Genomic DNA, 9,043 nt, shown 5'->3' with positions numbered 1-9,043 from the left:
TTATTGTCCTAAATACAATAACAGGACTGCATCATTAACCCTGTCAATCATAACTTAAATACACAAAACTTGCTTTATTTAAATAGAAAATGTCACTGAAAGCAATTGTATTTGATTCATTAAATACTCTGGTCGATAAACTGAATTCATTAAGTGAATTATTCATCAGAACGCTTCAATAGTTAACTCCAATATATATATATATATATATATATATATATATATATATATATATTATTCGATAGTATTATTCCTCACAGCGCTGCGAGACGATGTAAACAAGTACAATGATCTGAATAAACTTGATGTGTTTTCTCAAGCTGATATGGGGGCGTTCACAGTTTGCATGGATTGCCTCATTCATTTGCATTTGAATAGCGCGCGCTCTCCGTGGGCGGGATCACATTAAAACATAATGAGCTGAGATGAGAACGACAGACATCTCTCTCTTTTCATACAGATTACATAAACAGAGAATATTTGTTTTTTATAAAAATTACTTCATTTAAAAGAAGAGAATTCATGCCTGTGTGTCTGTATGCCTGTTTGACTGAGTATTCGCTGAGTTACAGTTCATTTTCGGACGCGTTTCAGAATTGACTACACTGACAGAGAGAAAGCAGAACTTGCATCATGTTTATTTTTCTTTATTTGGCAAAAAGCACAACACTTTGCTTTTATTGTGAGTATACACAAAAATAATACACACTTAACAGGATCGATTGATGTATGAAACTTGTTTGTAAAATCAAAGTCAACAGAGTATTTTGAGTCTCGTTTCAACTGATAAGAAAAAAAGCGAGCAAATCACGCCGGCGTGATTGTCAACCCCAGGGGGTTAAGGGTAATAATTTAATTGATGTTCAACAAATAAAAAACAGATACAGTATAATACAGATGAACAAATGATAAAGCTTGGGTTGCTGAATGTTCGATCCCTTACTTCAAAAGCACTTATTGTTAATGATATGATTACAGATTATAACCTAGATGTGCTGTGTTTGACAGAAACCTGGCTAAAACCAAACGATTACATTACTTTAAATGAGTCCACCCCCCAAGATTACTGTTATAAACATGAACCTCGTCTGAAAGGAAAAGGGGGAGGTGTTGCTGTAATTTATAGTAATATCTTCAGAATTACTAAGTCTAATTTCAAATATAATTATTTTGAAGTGTTGGTGCTTAATGTAACACTATCTAGTGTAAATGATAAATCACCTTTGAGATTTGTGCTGGCTACTGTATACAGGCCACCAGGGTACCATAAAGACTTTATCAAAGAATTTGAAGAGTTCAGATGCAAAAGCCTCTAAGTGCCATCTGAAATTTTCTTCTAGAATGATCATTTTTTATCAAGCTTGTATATTTAAGTTCAGTAATTTCACTTAAATGACAATTCATAGGTAATTTTCATTGCCATTTAAGTGAAATTACTGAACTTAAAAATACGAGCTTGATAAAAATGATAATTCTAGAAGAAAATTTCAGATGGCACTTAGAGGCTTTTGCATCTGAACTCTTCATTTGCTGACTTTTTATCAGAGTTAGTACTGGCTGCAGATAAAGTCCTAATTATTGGTGATTTTAATATACATGTAGATAACGAAAAAGATGCATTGGGATTGGCATTTTAAGACATTCTGAACTCTATTGGACTTAGACAACACGTGTCAGGACCTACTCATTGTCATAATCATACTCTAGATCTAATAGTATCACATGGAATCAGTGTTGATGCCGTTGAAATTCTGCAGCAGAGCGATGACATCTCAGATCATTATCTAGTCTTGTGTATACTTCATTTAGCCAAGGCTGCAAAGCCGACTCCGTGTTACAAATATGTTAGACCTATCACTTCTGCCACTAAAGATTGCTTTATTAATAATCTTCCTGATCAGTTTCATCATCTCAGCATCCCAGATGGCTTAGAAGAACTTGATATTGCGACAGAAACTTTTAACTTTTAAACTTTCTTTTCCAGCACTTTAGACACAGTTGCTCCTTTGCACTTGAAGAAGATTAAAGGAAATAGTCCAACGCCGTGGTACAATGAGCACACTCAGGCCCTTAAGAGAGCAGCCAGAAAAAATGGAGTGCAACTGGAAGAAAATAAAACGTCTCGGTTACGTACAGTATGTAACCATCGTTCCCTGAGGAGGGAACGGAGACGTAACATCAGTGAATGACGAAATGGGGGTTTCGCTTAGAAGCCTATCACCTTTGAGTTCAACAAAACGAGCCAATGGCAATGGAAATGCCATGGGTCTGCGGAATTTGCATAATGCAACTCCGCCCCACCGCGTGGGTATAAAAGGAGGACGCTGGCAATCTCACATCATGTTTTCCGCTGAGGAGCCAAGACTGAACTCCAGGCCGTTCCAGCGGTACAGCGGTTGTGGCAGAGGGACGTAACATCTCTGTTCCCTCCTCAGGGAACGATGGTTACATACGTAACTGAGACGTTCCCTTTCGTTCAGTCACTATGAGTTACGTCAGTGAATGATGAAATAGGGGTCCCAATTCAATCACGCCACAGCGACTGTCTTCCAGTGCCCTGCGCAAGACTGAGCTAGTCGTGAAACTAGCACGGACAAAGGGCTAGGCTTAACGCAAGAATATATGTAACACAGCGACTACCCGTAGGGAGGACTTAAAATACACATTTGACCCGAGAGCGGGATGCATATGGAAAACTCAGAGGTATCCAGCCCGCAGGGTGGAATATTTCAACCTTGAGATGGCAAGAGGGGTCTTGCCGAGGGACAACATGTGCTCAGAGGAGGCTTACCATGGAAATACACATGTGAGGGTTGCCCAACGGGGGAACCATGCACGTGGAGCACCTAGCCAATCACGAGGGCTGACCAACCGGGCATGCACTCAGGTGACGGCATCAATAGTGGCGGAGGAACTCATCTGAGTGAAATAGCGCACGTATCCAGTCCGTGGAGTGGAATGGCGCAGCAAGCGATGACACAGAGCAGGTACTGTTACCTGCTAGTGGAAGCGAGTACATGAGAGGACACTGGCTCAACGCGGAGATTACAGAATCTCGCGAAAGTGTTGGGTGTCGCCCAGCCTGCAACTCTACAGATGTCTGTTAGTGAGGCGCCATGCGCTAGAGCCCAGGAGGAAGCCACACTCCTGGTCGAGTGTGCCTTCACCCCTAGGAAGCATGGTCGACCTTGCATCTGGTAAGCCAAGACAATGGCGTCCACTATCCAGTGAGACAAACTTTGTTTGGAGAGAGCCTTTCCCTTCAGCTTCCCACCATAACCGGGGTCTCAGGATCACATGAGAGTTAGCCGGCCCGAATTCCAGGCACGCTTTGTCAACCGAAAATGCCTGCAGGTCCCCTACCCTCTTGATAGAGGCCAAAGTGACCAGTAGCGCTGTCTTCATTGACAGGAACTTAAGCTCTGTGATCACAATGGCTTAAAGGGAGCTCTCTGCAGGGCTGATAAGACCACTGCGATGTCCCAAGAGGGTATAAGAGGAGAGCGAGGAGGATTTAGTCTCCTCATCCCCCTCAGGAACCTGACGACCAGGTCATGCTGTCCCACCGTTTTCAACTTCACAAGGTCGTGGTGCACAGAGATGGCAGCCACGTAAACCTTCAGGGTGGAAGGAGACAGCCTACGTTCCAACCCTTCTTGGAGGAAGGAGAGCATGGACCCGATCAAGCATTTTCTGGGGTCTTCTCGGCGAGAAGAACACCAGGTGATGAAGAGGTTCCACTTCAATGCATAGGCGTGTCTCGTAGACAGGGCCCTAGCGGAAGTGATGGTAGCCACCACCTGAGGTGGTAGGGTACTCAAACGTGCTGCGTCCCGTCCAGGACCCACACATGCAGGTTCCATAGATCGGGACGTGGGTGCCAGAGGGTGCCCCGTCTCTGAGAAAGGAGGTCCTTCCTCAGAGGAATTGGCCAGGGAGGGGTTGTCGCGAGGAGCACCAGTTCGGAGAACCAAGTCCGGTTGGGCCAATGAGGCACAACCAAAAGGACCTGCTCCTCCTGATCTTTCACAGGACCTGTGCAAGAAGGCTCATTGGGGGAAACGCATACTTGCGGAGGCCCCACGGTGAGCTGTGCGCTAGTGCATCCGTGCCGAGGGTCCCCTCGGTCAGGGAATAAAACAAGCAGCAATGGGAAGAGTCTAGGGAGGCAAACAGATCTACCTGTGCGTCACCGAACTGTTCCCAAATCAGCTGAACCGTCTGGGGATGGAGTTTCCATTCGCCAGGAAGTGGCTGAAACCGTGAGAGCTCGTCGGCTGCACGGTTCAGCTCTCTCGGGATGTGAATGGCTCGAAGTGACCTCAGATGCTTCTGACTCCATAGGAGGAGATGGTGGGTGAGTTGCGACATACAGCGGGAACGTAGACCACCTTGTTGGTTGATGTACACTACTGTCGCCGTGTTGTCTGAACAGACGTGTTGGTCCTTGAGCAATGCCCGGAAGCAGTGCAGAGCCAAGCGTATTGCCAGCAACTCGAGGCAATTGACATGCCAAAGGCGCTGGGTTCCTGTCCAGGAGCCTGCGGCAGCATGTCCGTTGGACATGGCACCCCAGCCTGTGTTGGAGGCATCTGTTGAGACAACAACATGCCTGAAAACTCGTTCTAAGGGTACTCCAGCCCGTGGAAAGGAGAGATTTGACCACGGCGTGAAGGTCTGATGGCAGGCCCGAGTAACTGGTACTCAGAGCGTGCCCTGCTGCCATGCCCATCTCGGGACTCGATCGCAAAGCCAGTGCTGAAGCAGTCTCATATGAAGCAGTCCGAGCAGTGTGGCTGCCGCTGTGGATGCCATATGCCCCAGGAGACTCTGAAATAACTTCAGTGGAACTGCATTCTTGCCCTCGATTTGACTCAGACAATTCAGCAGTGACTGCGTACGCTCGCTCGTAAGCTGCATGCACATGGCGACCGAGTCGATTTTCATACCGAGAAAAGAGATCCTCTGCACGGAGGAGAGTTTGCTCTTTTCCCAGTTGACCTGAAGGCCCAAACGGGCGAGGTACCGGAGTACCAGATCCCTGTGTTCGCAAACCTGGTCTCGAGAGTGAGCTAGGTCATATATCAGTCATCAAGATAGTTCAGGATATGAACCCGTGTTGCCGGAGTGGCACATGGACTGCCTCGATGACTTTCGTGAAGACACGAGGTGACAGGGCTAAACCGAATGGGAGAACCGTGTACTGGTATGCCTGCGCCTCGAAAGCAAACCGTAGAAACGGTCTGTGTCGAGGAAGAATGGAGACATTAAAGTACGCGTCCTTCAGGTCGATCGCTGCAAACCAATCCAGAGGACGAAAACATTCGAAAATGCGTTTGGCTGTCAACATCTTGAATGGAAGCCTGTGAAGGGTTCGGTTCAAGACACGCAGGTCCAGGATTGGTCATAACCCACCGGTTTTCTTGGGTACAATGAAGTAGGGGCTGTAGAAGCTGGACTTAATTTCGGCTGGATGCCACCCACCATGCGTTGCCACCCACCATGGTATAGCGGACTCCCCGAAAGGGAGGAGACCATGTGAACTGAATCGCATAGCTGATGGTTCTCACGACCCAGCGGGACAGACTGGGAAGCTCTAGCCAGGCTCCCAAAAACTGAACCAGCGGGGTCATGCGAACCACAGACGTACCCTCGATGGGGCAGCGAGGCGGAATGACTGGCCCAGACATGGGAGGCGGAGCGTCCCGGTGTGGGGGTGCGGTCATATGCCGTGTCCTGACAGAGGAGGCCAGGGAAGGACCAGCGTTCCACGGGGGCTGGCGACAGAGGGAGACGAGAGTGGCGAGGCGGAGCGTCACACACTGATATCCGCTGCCTCTCGGGGCTCAGAGATGGGGGTGTCAGTTCTTCCTTTAACCACATTAAGGTGCTGCTGGCCATGAGGACATGACAAAAGATTCTCCCCCGGTAGAGGAGTGGCCCTGCTACCATCTCCTGGGAAGAACTGCAGCCCATCTCTGAGCTGCCCATATCAGGAGCGCCGTTTCACCTGGCGTTTGCAAGCTGCGGGGCTGGGGCGCCTTCCTGCGGCCACCTCCACGGTGCGGCGTGGGTGAAGGCTGCTGCTGGGGCCAGGCAGGAGCTGCAGGAGGGTGCCCTCGGCGGTGAGCAGACTGAGGATTCTGAGCCGGCGGCTGGGTGGAGGCAGCTGCTGGCCGTTGGGGCAAAACATGTTTTATGGCCTCAGTCTGCTTCTGGGCAGAGCGAGGTCGGTGGCGGCACACAGCTCTTCCATGAGCCCCGGATGAGCACTACCCTCGTGCATGTCCCTGAGCATATGGGCCTGGTAGACCTGCAGGATGGCCATGGCATGCAGCGAGGCGGTGGCCTGCCCCGCAGCTCTATAGGATTTCACCACCAGGGTAGACGAAAATCTACAGGCTTTGGAGGGGTGCTTTGGATAACTACACCAGGTAGAAGCGCTCTGAGGACACAGCTGCATTGCAACAGAGCGTTCCACCGGGGGGACCCCAGTGTCCCCTTTGGCGATGGCCCCTTCGAGGGAAGAGAAGGCGGAGGAGGTCGCTGAGCGATCATGGGAAGACAATGGTGACTTCCAGGACCTTGCGACCTTCTCATGCACCTCTGGGAAAAAAAGGTATCCCAAAAACCAATCATCCAGCCGCGAGCACTCGGGACAGGGTGGAGGGTTCCATTCCAGCCCGATGCTCGCAGCTGCCCAGGAGAGCATGGCTGACAACGGGCACAGCCGAGTCTTCATCTCTGGAAGACTCCAGCCCACCTTGTGATGGGCAGTGCGTTGCTTGCGGCGCGCAAGAGGGGTGTGTGGCCCGAGCATTGTCGGGGCTTTATTCCACAACGTAATCCTCAGGTCACCCTGGCCACCAGCCGAAGTATCGCCTCTCACGGAGGGGATAGATCGTGGTGTAGCAGAGGGGACTCTACCTCCGCGGAGGTCATTGAGTCTTGACCGCAGCAACACGATGGTCATGTTCCCGCAATGGGAACTTGATTCATCCACAAACGCTGCCTGAGCGTGATCTAAGCCCAAACACGCCAGGCAGCGATTGTGCCCATCAGGTGACAAAACAAGTCGACCACAGCCAGAAGTGCACGGGCGAGACACCTTTAAAAAGACAAGCTCTTTTGTGAGGACAGAAAAGCTCAGCAGTGTGCTGAAGCACCCAGGGAGAAGCACACACACTGTTGGCAGATCACTGCACAGATCAGCAGCAGGCAATGTGATCTTGTTGGAATGGGCCGTTACACCAACACATTGGAGAGCCGCTCGTCTCGTAGTCTCTCAAAGAACTCAAAAACAGGCTTGCAGAGGAGTGAAGAGAAGCTCTTGGCTCCGAAGCAAAAACATGATGCAAGATTGCCAGCGTCCTCCTTTTATACCCACGTGGTGGGGCGGAGTTACGCTATGCAAATTCCGCAGACCCATGGCATTTCCATTGCCATTGGCTCGTTTTGTAGAACTCGAAGGTGATAAGCTTCTAAGCGATACCCCCATTTCGTCATTCACTGACGTAACTCGTAGTGACTGAACGAAAGGGAACTAGAGGTATTTCGCATTTCATGGAAAGAGAGCATGATTGCATACAGAGAGGCCTTAAAAGCTGCTAGGTCTGCTTATTTTTCAACCCTATTAGAAGAAAATAAACAAAACCCTTGGTATTTATTTGAAACAGTGGCTAAACTAACGAAAAATAAAGCTTCAAGCCCAGATGTTTCCAAGCAGCACAGCAGTAATGACTTTATGAACTTCTTTACTTACAAGACTGATAATATCAGGGATAAAATTATAACTATGTAACCGTCTACTACAGTATTGCATCAGGCAGTGTAGTCTCCTTTAGGGAAAATTTGATTCATTCATTGCTATTGGAGAGAAAGAATTTACTAAACTTGTTAAATCATCTAAATCGACAACATGTATGTTAGACCCTATACCGACTAAGCTATTGAAAGAGATGCTTCCAGAGGTCATAGATCCTCTTCTTAATATCATTAATTCATCTTTGTCATTAAGATACGTAGCAAAAACTTTTAAGCGGGCTATGATTACACCGCTTGTTAAAAAATGCAGAATATACAGAATTAGTCAATGGCAGGCCAATCTCGAATCTACCTTTTCTGTCAAAGATACTAGAAAAGGCAGTATCCTCACAACTATGTTCCTTTTTAGAAAGAAATGATATCTGCAAGGATTTTCAGTCAGGATTTAGACCGTACCATAGTACTGAGACAGCTCTCATTAGAGTCACAATGATTCTAATGATTGGACAAAAAACTTCCTCACGTAATAACTTAGAATACTGTCTAACACTTGATGGCTGCTCTGTCAAGTCTTTGTCGTCGGTTAGGAACCTGGGTGTGCTCTTTAATACCAATCTTTCATTTGAAAGTCATGTGTCTAGTATCTGTAAAACCGCATTTTTCCATCTTAAAAATATATATAAATTACGTCATATGCTCTCATTGACAAATGCAGAACAATTAGTTAATGCGTTCATGACATCAAGGCTAGATTATTGTAATGCTATTATGGGTGGTTGCCCTGCACTCCTCTGTCCCGTTCGCACTCTGCGTATGTACGTGGACAGAACTCTGTAAGACTGGAAAAACTGGAAGAGAGAGCTACTCTCTGAGAGAACAAAGGAAATTAACATTTGAACTCAATGTGCACTATCAAGACGAAAGTCTCACCTCCGAATCATCCTAATCTACATTTCTTCCCCTCATCCCCCCACTCCTTCTCTATCATGCTGAGATCACCAAAAACTCACCCAAGAATCTAAATGGTTTAATGTGAATAATTATCATACTGTATTACACATGTTTGGTATCATTTGAAATGTCTCAGTGCGACTGGTACAAATGTCTCATTTCCAAATAAGTAAAACAAAAGGTAATAAGGTTTTTAAGAGTTTAGAGATAACTGGCACACAAAGGAAGATGGGCTCTACACAAACGGTCTCCTACCCCCAAAAGGTGTCAACTCTGAATGTAAATTCCCATTGTTAACAGATGATCCCATGTGAAAGAGGTTCTGTCT

The sequence above is a fragment of the Abramis brama genome, assembly GCF_963993115.1.
Source record: "Abramis brama genome assembly, chromosome: 17".
Taxonomy (NCBI): domain Eukaryota; kingdom Metazoa; phylum Chordata; class Actinopteri; order Cypriniformes; family Leuciscidae; genus Abramis; species Abramis brama.
This window is presented reverse-complemented; position numbering follows the sequence as displayed.